Source organism: Eulemur rufifrons, chromosome 7, assembly GCF_041146395.1.
Source record: "Eulemur rufifrons isolate Redbay chromosome 7, OSU_ERuf_1, whole genome shotgun sequence".
NCBI classification, from domain to species: Eukaryota; Metazoa; Chordata; class Mammalia; order Primates; family Lemuridae; genus Eulemur; species Eulemur rufifrons.
This window is the reverse complement of record NC_090989.1, coordinates 261145895-261158365: the sequence shown is the minus strand read 5'-3', so window position 1 is coordinate 261158365 and position 12471 is coordinate 261145895.

The following is a 12471-nucleotide window of genomic DNA, read 5'->3' as shown; positions in this document are numbered from 1 at the left end:
TAAATGTTCTTTCAGCTTCCCACTTAACCTTTTACTTTATTATTTGTCCTCTGAAGGTCCTGGTATGAAAGATTGGCACTTGGCTTACCCTAACACTCCTCTCCCTGGTCCTACTCTTTGGAGACTCACTTGGGTAGGAATCTGTTTGAAAGAATATCTGACTACCTGATTTTTTTATTCCACTTCTCCCCACTCCTGCCTTCTAGATCACCTCTCTTGATATCAGAGCCCCTTGGACAAGAAATGACTTGCCCTGACACCTAACTTAGGTTCACAAGACAATATGTGGTAGCCTAGTCCCCTTAATGCTGCTAAGTCCCAACATATTTGGGGATATGGGGGAGTAAAAGGGAGGCATGGGTAATATGAATCAGACAGAACAGACTTTCAAATATGCTCTGAACTGCAAAATAAAACAGGATGATGAACTACAGAAGGAAGAGGGTAGTGTAATTACGCAAAGGTATGGTTAGAGACATGAGGTAGCAGATTGGGAGGCATAAAGAGAAAATGCCTCCGCAAATGTTTTCAGAGTTAAGACAAGAAAAAAAAAAATCAACATTTTTCAGCTGTTCTTAGAGGCCAAAAAAGGCCCAGTAGCAATAGCTACTACTATCCAATCTTCCCAAAATAGTGCTGGTCCTTCTTGTTATTCATTCCCTTTCCTTTCACTGCTATAAGAGTGTCAGCAGCCTGGAAGTAAAGATGAGACTACAAGGGGTTAAGGAGCCTCTACTTGCTTACCACTCATACATCTATTAATCTTTTGCCATATAATCTCTACCTCAACTTGCTGACACTTGAAGATAAAAAAAATTTAGTCTCTCCATTTGAAGCTCCAGAAAAATCATGAATACACAGTGATTCCTTTCTGAATGACTATAGCATAAGAGGGTTTTGGAAAGAGAGTGGCTGAAATGAAAGACCTAGATCAGAGAGGTTAGACAGAAAGATAGGAGGGGTTGTCTTTGGATTGGGAGGAGTAAAGGTCCTTTTCTTTTCTTTCTCTCTTTTTCTTTCTTTTCCTTTCCTTCCTTCCTTCCTCCCTTCCTTCCTTTCTTTTTTACTATTTATTTATCTTATGTGAACATCAATTGATTTTGTAATAAGAAAGAAAAGTAAGCTTAAAAAAACTTTAAAAATTCTTCTCTCACCCTGTGGCTCAATTACAGGTTATTTATTTACCAGAGCCCACACGTGTTATAAGCCTTAATTATGCTAACATCTTCCCACTTTTGGAGTAACAGAATGGTGTTAAACCAAATTATTTTTGAGTAAAATCTTCCCCTCAAGAATGCAAGTACTTAATTGCTTAGTTGAGGACATTTGAGTATTTATCCTAGTAAACTATAAAGCTAATAGAATTAAACACAGGGCTTAGGGGTATCAAGTACTTAGTACAACATTAAAGTGTGAATATACGTACATATATAAAATCTATATGGATGTTTCCCAAAATCTTAATGGTTATCTTTGGATGGGGAGAATTAGGGGTGACTCTTACATTGTTCCTTATGCTTTTCTATATTTTCCTAATATTTTTATAATGATCATATATTATTTTCATGAAGAATAACATTTTTTCATTTAAGAAGAACAGACGATCAGCAGTGATGTGACTGTCACATTTGCTAGGCAGAATCTAGATCCTTTTCACTTAGAAGTATGGTCCACAGAATGGCAACGTCAGCATGACACTGGAACTTTTCAGAAATACACAATTTTCAGCACCTCCTAGTGATTCATAATCTACATTTTAACAAAATCCTCAGGTGATTCACATGTACATTAAAATTTGAAAAGCGCTGACCTAGATGCTAAGGCCTTCACATGCAGGGAGAATAAGAAGAACATCTACCTTGCTCATCATTATATCTCCAGGACCCAGCAGTGCCTAAAACACATAAATATTCATTGAATAAATAAATATGTAAATGATATCACTTCTGAGTAGACAATTAGAAAGGTAGTGGAGATTACATCTATTTGATTTATTTTCTGCCAGACTTCCCAGAAATGGGTGCTTAATATCTGTTGTAAATGCTGTTAAATTAGTTCAATAATAATGTTGGTCTCCAAGAATCTATGATTATAGGTAACTCTTTTTTAAAAAGAGTCCTTGTTTTTAGCTCTGAGACCCACCTGCCTCCTTCGGTAATTTCTCTAGCTTCTTATCTATGGATACATCCTTTAGTTACTCTCTCCCACAAATCCATTATCAGGATTTAACTACCACCTCTAAAGAATACACTACCTAACTTACAGTCTATGCACTGCATCTGCCTATAGTTTCAACTCTATTTCTTATACATCAAATTTAACATGTTCAAAATTAACAATTTATTCTTTGTCAACTACCTTCCTCTCCCCTTCCAGAAGTAGCCCTCCATCCTCACAGACTCAAGTTTTACAGGTTTTAGAGAAGAGAGACTACCTGGCTCAAAAACATCACCTTTCAGGAGAACAGGATCTAGAAGAATTAAATGACAGCCAAGAGGCTAGTTATTGGCAACACCAGAGCTCAGCCTGAATCACCGTATTCCCAATACACTACTGCACACTGGAATTCAATAGAATTCCAATTTTTTGCCAACAGCACTTAAATTCACTTTTTAGAAACCCAGGTTCAAAATATCCTCACCTAGTTCCAAGAAATCAAGTCCTGTGTATTGTTCTTTTGACACTCCCCAATTCCTTTCTTCTTGCTTGTCAAAACATACTGCACTTTCTTTCCACTTGGGGAGTTCCTTCATCATGCAATACCATCCTTGCAGAATCTGCTACCCTCACAATCCGCTCGCCTCTATATCTCCACAAATAGACTCTAAAATATGATTGCCTATTCTTACATTTTATACCTCTATCCATGGCTCAACAGAGATGATTTCTAATCATTCACACCCTATTTATCCTCAGAGTCCATCTCAATCACAGCCTTTTCTACTGGGCTTCCCTCTTCCAAATTCCTAATGTACTGCTCTATCACTCCTTTTGTATTTGTTCATAGGCTGATTTTTATTTATTGGAAACCTGCTATCTTCAAAGGTACAAAGAATCTGGGATATCACCTAGGTCCTTTTGGTTTTTTACATCCAAGAAAAGTGAAGGTCAGAGAAAAGTGGCTTCTCTCATGTTACCTGAAAAATTGGTAATAGTGATGAATCTAAATCCATTTATTCAGAGTTCCACTCAAAGCTTCTCCCAGAAACTTATACACACATCCATTCTTCCTCGACATCCTCCAACAATGCAAACAAAAGGCAGACCCCAAAGCTGTAGGAAACTATTTCGCATGGCTGGCAGTGTCCACTCTATTATGGAGCACACAAAGTATATTCTCATCCAAATGAACTGAAAGCTGAACCCGGGGGTGGGGGTGGGGGAGCATCGGAAGAATAGAAAAAGGGATGTTTAATTAAATTATCCCCTATATAAAGCTGTTGTAGCTCCCCACTGCCCAGGATAGAACTTCACTCCTTCACAGAGAACATCCAGGTCCTTCCCAGTCGGGACCCAACGTTAGCTCCCGCCAGATTCCTGCTTTCCCTTCCCCATGAGCTCATTTCTCCAGCCACTGCTGTAATATGCACGCAGTACTGCTAAAACCTGGCAGTTCCTTTCATGTTTCTGCACACTTTGGTCCCACAACCTGAAACGTTCTCCCCACGAGATCCTCTAGAAAATTCTGAGATGGCTGTCACAAGCCGGCTCAAACATCACTACCCCAAACCAGCTCCTAGAAGCGTCTCGATCGCCCTCCAAAACTGAACCTGTCCCAGGATAAGGATTTTACCTGCTGACATGACCAGGAGCGTGGGAAGGACTGGCAGGGCAGACGTCTACCACGAAATGCTCAAGGACTGGACTGAGGAGCGCCCAGCCCAGAGCGCGTTCAGGCTGTGGCCAGCCTCGGCCGCCTCCCCGCCGAGGGGAAGGCAGGTGCCCAGAAAGCTGGGAGATGCCCGGTAAGGGCGCTCGAGCCACCAACGATACCTGTCAGAAAGCGCCAACCCATCCCCAGCGACCAAACTGAGCATCCCACTTACCTCACTCCGCAGCAGTGGCGGCAACCCTGCTTTACGGCACTCACAGCAACCGCTGCAAAAGGGGGCCGTCAGGCTCTGAGTCGCGGGTATTGGTCTGGTTGGGACCGGAAGTTCCGGCGGTCCAGGCCGGCTTCTGTTTGTTTGCCATTGAAGGCGCTTCCTTACGGCCCCAAGTTTACTGAGCCCTGGCGATTTCCTCGCTTTGTGAATCTAGTCACTTATCTCTTGCCTAGGTAACAACTAGAGCAGCGCACTGAGGAAATCTGCGATTCTGGGAACATCTTTCAGAGTGGACGATGAACTGGAGGTACCAGCTGAGCTGTTTCCCACAGCGTGAATTCACCAGATAAAATATCGAATGCCCGTTAAATATGAATTTCAGATAAACAACGAATAATTTGTTAGTGCGTGTGCTCTGCAGGCAGGGATTCAGAATAACTTCCTGAATTCTGGTTTGAGTACAATTAGGAGAGCTGGGAGATAGAGTGGAAGGAAAATAGCAGCTGCGTTTAATATTGCTCATGAGGATCAGGTGCTTTCATGACATCCAAGATCAAGCAGACTTATCCTCCAGTTTAGGGCTGGAAATATACAATTCTGGATCTGGTTCTTTAACAGTGGAATCCAAAAGATGATTCTTAAGGATTAGATATGAATTAATTTTGTTATGAATTTTTGAAAGCTACAAAACGCTAAATTACTGTAATTTTAAGTTCTTTCTACAAAAATTACCAGCTCATGGTAGAAACTGAAAATACTCTCAAAAATTTGAGTTGTTTTCTATGCTTTGTGTTTTTAAAAAAATTCTATCAATACAAAAAGGAAAGGAATAAAGTCTTTCTCACTTCTAGAGGTTATCACTCTTATCACCTTTTTGTTTTTCCTTCCAGAAATGTCCTGTGTACATACAAGCTTACTGTAGAAGTCCTCTTATCCAGTGCACTCAGAGCTGGTACTTTGTAGGTTAATCAAAAAAGTAGGTAACACGAAGAGGAAGGAAGTTACCAAATTACTAATGGGATCATTAACACAGGTGCTAATATGATGGACCTAACATGATAAAATTTAGCATCAGATAACTGTTATTGATTGAAATACATTAAACATATAAAAATTTCTGAGTTTATAATGACTCCTTAAAAATAAAACTCTGTTATGATTGAAGGTTGCCAGGTTGAAGACTGAATATTCTGAAACTTGATAAAGGGAAAAACATCAAGCATTTGTCCTGCCTTTCTTGTATAAACTGTATTTTAATGTAACCAAAACGTTTATAAGAATTCCAGCTTAGGCAAGCTGCAGTGGCTCATGCCTGTAATTCTAATACTTTAGGGGGCCGAGGCAGGAGGATCACTTGAGCCCAGGAGTTTGAGACCAGCCGGGGCAACAGCAAGACCCCATCTCTACAAAAAATAAAAAAAATTAGCCAGGTGTGGTGGCGTGTTCCTGTAGTCCCAGCTACTCAGGAGGCTGAGGCAGGAGGATCTCTTTAGCCTGGGAGTTCAAGGTTGCAGTGAGCTATGATCGTGCTACTGCACTCTAGCTCAGGTGGCAGAGCGAGACCCTGTCATTAATTAATTAATAAATAACGATAAAAGTCACCATTTTGCAACTCTTACTGAAATAATAGGGTAACATGAATAGATGCTAAAATTAAGGTAGAAAGTTCATGGGAAACTTTATACTAGATGGATTAGGCTGGCACTACCTGAGTGCATTGATCAATGTTTAAAAATTTTTTTTTAATTTTAATTATTACAGGTAACATAATAGTTGTATTTATTTTATTTTTTTTGAGACAGAGTCTTACTCTGTCGCTGGGGCTAGAGTACACTGGCATCATCATAGCTCACTACAACCTCAAACTCCTGGGCTCAAGCAGTCTTCCTGCCTCAGCCTCCAGAGTAGCTGGGACTATAGGCTGGCACCACCAGGCCTGGCTCATTTTTTTTGTTTTTAGTAAAGATGGGGTCTCACTGTTGCTCAGGCTTGTCTCGAACTCCTGAGCTCAAGCAATCCTTTTGCCTTGGCCTCCCAAAGTTCCAGGATTACAGGCGTGAGCCACTGCGTCCTCTCTGTATTCACTGTTAATATCACTAAGTATGGGACAACCAGACATTATGTACTTCTTGATGTGATGTGATAAAAAGTACACAGCACCACCTATGAAAGACTGTTGCCTAAAAATTGAACCTGCATTTAATCAATGGTATAGAGAAGCAATCAGCTAAATTCAGAATTGGGAATATCCTACAAGACAAATGCCCCAGTTTTTCTATCAATGGCATTGAAGTGGGGGAAACCATTATAAAATCAAAGACTTATGAGACATAACAACCAAATGTAGCTTGTGGATTTGTCTGATTTAACCAACCAACCATAAAATTTTTTTGAGACAACTGAAACTTTAGTATGGACTGAGCCATTAGATAATAGTAAAGAATTACTGTTAATTTTGCTAAGAATGTTAACAGAATCTGGCTTTTTAAAAAAGTCATTATTGATGCATACTGCAGTATTTATAGGTGAAATTTAAAAACTTAAAAAAACGTTGCACAAACATGACAAAATGTTAACAATTGATAAATCTAGGTTCATTATAGCTCTCTACTTTTCTGTATGTTTGTAAATTATAAGTAACAACGGAAAATTACTATTCAAGTGTGTAACAAATCTTGCTCTGAATAAACCTAAAAAAAACCAGTTTAAGCAGAGGATTGCAATGACCAATCTGATTTGAATTAAGTTCTTTTAAGTATGGATTAACTCGTCTTACAAAAACCACAGATATAATGCATCATCCATAATTTCTAGTTTCTGCTTCTGTAAAGTGTTCAGGAACTTAAGATACAAGTGAAGGACTCTGAATTGAGAGTCTTGAAATTTTTTTTTTTCCTGGCAGTCCTCCACTATCATTTACAATCATCTTGGACACAACTAACTTCTTTTTAAGCTCTTCATCTCTAATCCCCCATTTTCCTTGTAAGTAACTTTTTATATTCACTTCATTGGCTTATATATTTAAAGTACATAATTACAATGACTGCCACCAGCATAAGTAAGTTTGGGAACAAACAGCTAACTCAAGGTAAATACAACTCAACTGGTGGCAGTAGTACTTCTCAAGCATTACAGAGGGTTAGCTGTGAGTCTTCAGCTCACAGCAAGCATCAGTCAGCATGCTTTAATCTGGTCAGCCAATACAGTTGAAGGAGGGGTACAAGGATTGGTAACAATCTCCATTACTAGTAAACATTCATCTTTTAAAAAGCACTCAGCTGTGCACACGTGCAAACATCCTGACCTACTCCTAACATTTGTGGGGTCTAGGGCAAGAGTACAAATGGAGGCCAACCCTGACATATTTTAAGTGTCTAAATAGCTGAGAGCTAACTATCAAATAAAATGTCATATCCTACTTTGACAAATATTTCTTCCTAAGTAACAGAAATCTAGGTTCATATATGGAATTCTCAAATTCCTCGGACATGAAAGTGACAGCATAAGAACTACATTGGCCTATCCTACCCTGGGACCCTGGGTCTCTTTTTATTAATAACTTCAGCCTGCTGCAAGGGTCCTGGCATGCATGCATGCATGTGGACATCTCAGTCTGTACATCCAAACTCCAGTATACACCTGAAGTCTTTTTGTTTAGGATGGACTTGGGGAAGAGGCCTGCATATGTCCTGGAATCAAACTTTGGGCTGATTAGGCAGAGAATTCTGGTGTCCTGGCTATCTGGTGCATAGTGTAGAAATGGGTAAAGGAACATGGACTCCAAGTAGGCACAATCCCTTGGCTTCTTCAATTTTTCATTCCAGGAGAAAGGCACAGCAAGAGCATGGGAATTAAGTCATGGTCCCCTCTTAAGTATAGTGCACACACTCTTAGGTATCATACTATATATACTGTTGGATGATTTTATATTTCATAATATCACAGATACCCTTCCATTAATAGCATATCCATTAACAGCTATTTAGGGTTACATGAAAACACCACAATGTAACCGTCTCCTGTTGTGCAGGCCTTGTGCAAAAGGGGCATAAATAAACTATAAGAACCATGCAATATAAATGTAAAATGGGGTTTAATAAGGAAAAACAAGGAAGTATAGTACACATGATATCCTGAGCTCTTATCCCATAGAGATTCCAGCCAGACAGTAGGACTGGAATACCAAGGAAAAGGCTGTAATTAAGGAAACCAACTCCAATAATGGTCTACATATTTATAACATTTACTGAGGCAGGGGAATATGCAGAATATATCTAGACCACTACACATAGCAATGGTGGTTTGCTGGTGCAGCAAGTTAGAAAAGGGGAGCCTTCAAATATAATTGAGGGCTGTTGAGCCAGTTCTTTGCCTGGCTACCAAAAAGGAAAAAAAAAAAAAAAAAAAAATGCCTCCAAGGCCATCCAAATTTGTCTTTCTTCAGTTAACAATCAGATTGCTTGTATTTTGTTATGGTCATGCCACAATGAATATTGGCTTACTTTTGAGTATGTATGTAAGAGAAATACTTAGGAAGGAAATTCACTTTTCAAGGATATGTACCTTTAAAATCTTGATACTGCTGAATTGTGTCTCCAGAAATGAACCCTTTCACACTCCATCTTCTATAGGAGGGTACTGGTTTCTCAATATCTTTGTTCACTCCTCTCCCTATAACTCAAGACTATCCAGTCTCCCTTCATTTTCTCTTGATGAAAATGATCTTAACTAAGAGCTCCAGCCTCATTTCATCACTGATGTTCTGTTTTCTTCTAAACTGGTTTCAAGTCAGAATATGAATTTTAAAAAGATTTAGGTTATGGTTCTGAGTCTCTTAGTTACCATCTACCCAAATGTAACCCAAGATGTGACAAGATCCAAAGAAAGAATCTAAATTCATAATTTATATTATAGTTTCTTATAGCATTTTCCAACTATAGCTGTACTGTACAAAACAGTAGCTATTAGCAACGTGCAGCTCTTTATATTTAAATTAATTAAAAAATTCAGTTGCTTAATGTACTAGCCAAATTTAAAGTGCTCAATAGCTGCCTGTGGCTAGTGACTACTGTATTGGACAGCACAAATATAGAACTTTCCATCATTGCATAAAATTCTGTTGAACAGCACTGCTCTAAAATGTAAGCTTCTTAAGCAAAGACTATTACTTTGGAATATTCTCATTCCCAACAGCACACTGTAGACACTTAAAAGAATTAATAAAATCAAGAACTGATGCAAAAGAAAGCAGGAAAAAAAGTTTAATTTTTAGTGAGATATTCCAGGTGCTTTTGTAAAAACTTCATGGGACATTCTATACAGAACATACAATCATTGCAACATACAAGTTACTCCATTTTGAATACTCTATTTTAAAGTTAAAAAAACATTTTAAAAAGCCTTTGTCTTGTTTCAAAGGAAAACGAGGCAATGTGCTTATCAAAACACTATTTTGCAGCACTGAGTACGTCATTAGTAGTTCATTAATGGTCTTCATCCATAACTTAAAGGATAAACCTGAGGAATAAATTTTTATTATTACAAATGCATAGCAAAACCACGTCCAGATAATAGACATTCCAAATCTGTAGATTAAGATAACCTGTAAACCATTTAATAAATCCAATTTAAAGCAAAACAAATATGTCAGGAGAGATACTAAATGATATCCAGGTTAATTAACAAGGTTTTGAAATGCTTCATCTTAAATTTTTTTTAAATGACAATGCAATAAAGTTGTCAAACATTCAGTGGGCTCACCTTGTATCATTTATCTAGTGACAACAAACCGCTGAACCATTTGGTTCTTTGGGAATAATTATTCAGGCCACATTCACTCTTTGCAATGTGGCACTGAGAAGCCCTAAATTGAAAGTGCAAATGCCTGGATGGAAATGTAGCTTAATTCATTTGTTTGTTTATGCGACTATTCTACACTGACACACTAATGCTGTGGGAGAACTTTTCCTGCTCTAGAAAGCCTGAGTCATAGGCTTGATGAGAAAATATAAAAAGGCCACAAGTCATGCACAAACTAAATGAATATTAAAAGGTATTTTAATTGGGGCTTTTGTGTTTTAAATTACATTTGAAATCACTGGTGATACCACTTTAAGCACATGCTTTATCAAATTTCATCTAGAAGTATACACTTAAATCCATTAACTAAAAATAACACCTTACATTTACATAGTGCTTTACTGTTGTTGTAGCAATTTCCATACTCCATTTCATTTTATTCCTCACAACAGCCCTGTGAGGTAGGCTGAACAAGTATCAATTAATTTATAAATAAGGCAATAGAGTCCCAAAGATGATAAATGATTTATGTAGAGGTCATAGATCAAGTATATAGTAAAGCTAAGGTGATTAATTTTAAATACCTTAAAAGAAATGAAGCCAAAATCTTTTTTATATCATATCCAGAGATTTTAAAGACTAGTGGCTTTTAATATAAATTACAACTGTAGCTATTATATATCTTATAGTATGAATTAGTTATAAAGTTGATTTTAAAGCAACTCCCTTAACAGGTAAATTAGACTCAGTGCTTTGGTGCCTTAGATATACTGGAAATGTTAAAAAAAAAAAAAAAAATTCATTCTCATAGCCCTTACGTTCTCCAGAAAGTTCCAATGCTAACAAAAATGGCTTTTACCAATCACTTACAATTTGACTTATTTTAAAATTAGTCCAAACTTAATAAGCTCTAAGCCAAAGCAAACACATTCAGCTACCTTCTGCCCTACATACTGTGAAATCCTCTACATGTCCACTCCCAAGGACCAACTTATATTGAATGGGTACCATTAAGAAAACATATCAGTTTTAAACTTAACATAGTTTAAATATTATGAATCAAAAGTCAGTACCTTATATTGACCAAGAAATAACAAACACTCTTAGTTTAATAACTGGGTAGTCTGAGGAGAAAAGTTCTATGGCAATTTCTAGTATTTATTTATAAGCCAATATTAATGTTTACTTGGCATGTCCAACAGTATCTTTTCGATGAAAACAACATATACCAAATGTAATCCATTTAAACTCCAACTAATTCAAAATGCTTAAAGTATTCAGGTTAATCAAATATTCCAGGTAACAAAGTTATCATATGTGATATATCAGAATCACAAATTGTATAATGTGAATACTATAAGATACACAAAAAACTAAAACTATACTGAACATGAGGTAATCTTGCTGTGATGATTAAGAAAACATTCATGATCTCTTATAATACTCCAGTGCCAGCATTATGAAATGTACATTTTGGTTAAAAATAACAAATGACTTTATGGTTACCTGGATACTGAATAAATTTATGCTAACCATAAACTCCCCTAAAAGAATATATCCAGTGTAAAAATAAAATCAAGGAAGAAACTTTTTCAGACCCATTTTATGTGACTATATAAAAGTGAACCATTTTATATGCAGTTAATTTGAATTTCTTCTGACAAACCATAACAAATTTATTTTAAACTTATTAGCAGAACGTTATTTTTAATATGCAAACTGTCACACTACTCAAAAGCTGCAAAACATATACACAGTAAATCAAACTTCACTAGCTTTGAAAATGTGAACACAAAGTAACCAAATTTTGACTCCCATACACTCAAATATTTATTGTATGAATTAGCCAATGAGTGGATACTGATTTAACAAATATGTTTTTTTAAAAATAACTATTATTTGAAAATACTGTCAATTTTTTAGCCTAGAATCACATATTTTATAGTAAGACGGTACGCCTTTTGAAATTAATACTCTTTGAAATAATCATTTTCCATATATATCCTTTTCTGATTTTTTCCCACTTGTTTCCAAAAGAAACAGTAAAAATACATAAATAATTTTGTGGAAAAAGTACATAGAGAAAAACTAATTCTAGATAAGTCATGAAATAGAATATCAGCCTAATTAAAAGATTTCATTACAAATATTTACTTCTATTATTTATACCACCAAGGATCAGTCACACAAAAAAAATCAAATTATACATGATATTGTTCATGCTTTAATTTGATAAGTGAGTAAATAAAAGCAAACCAATATAGCTCTTTTCATAACATGGGGGAAAATTACTGTTTGCAGAACAGAGTAAGTAGGCCAAATCTAGTTGTACAGCAGCATTTCACAATTTGTCAAAATGGTAGAGATACCACCAATTAAACCCTTATACAGATAGCCATGTCCCTAATACTTTACCTATACCTGGAACATTAAAAGAACCGTGGTATATTAAATTTCTATGTGCATTAGTTATTAAGTGTTTGTTATGTACATATTTACCAAAAGCTAAAGACATAATGTGGTCAGCCAAAATAGTCAAAATAAATTGTAAAAAAACTTTTTCTAAAGTGCTTAAGGCAGCTCCTTCATTTCTTTACCCAGTTTAATAAAACTGGTTTACGATTCA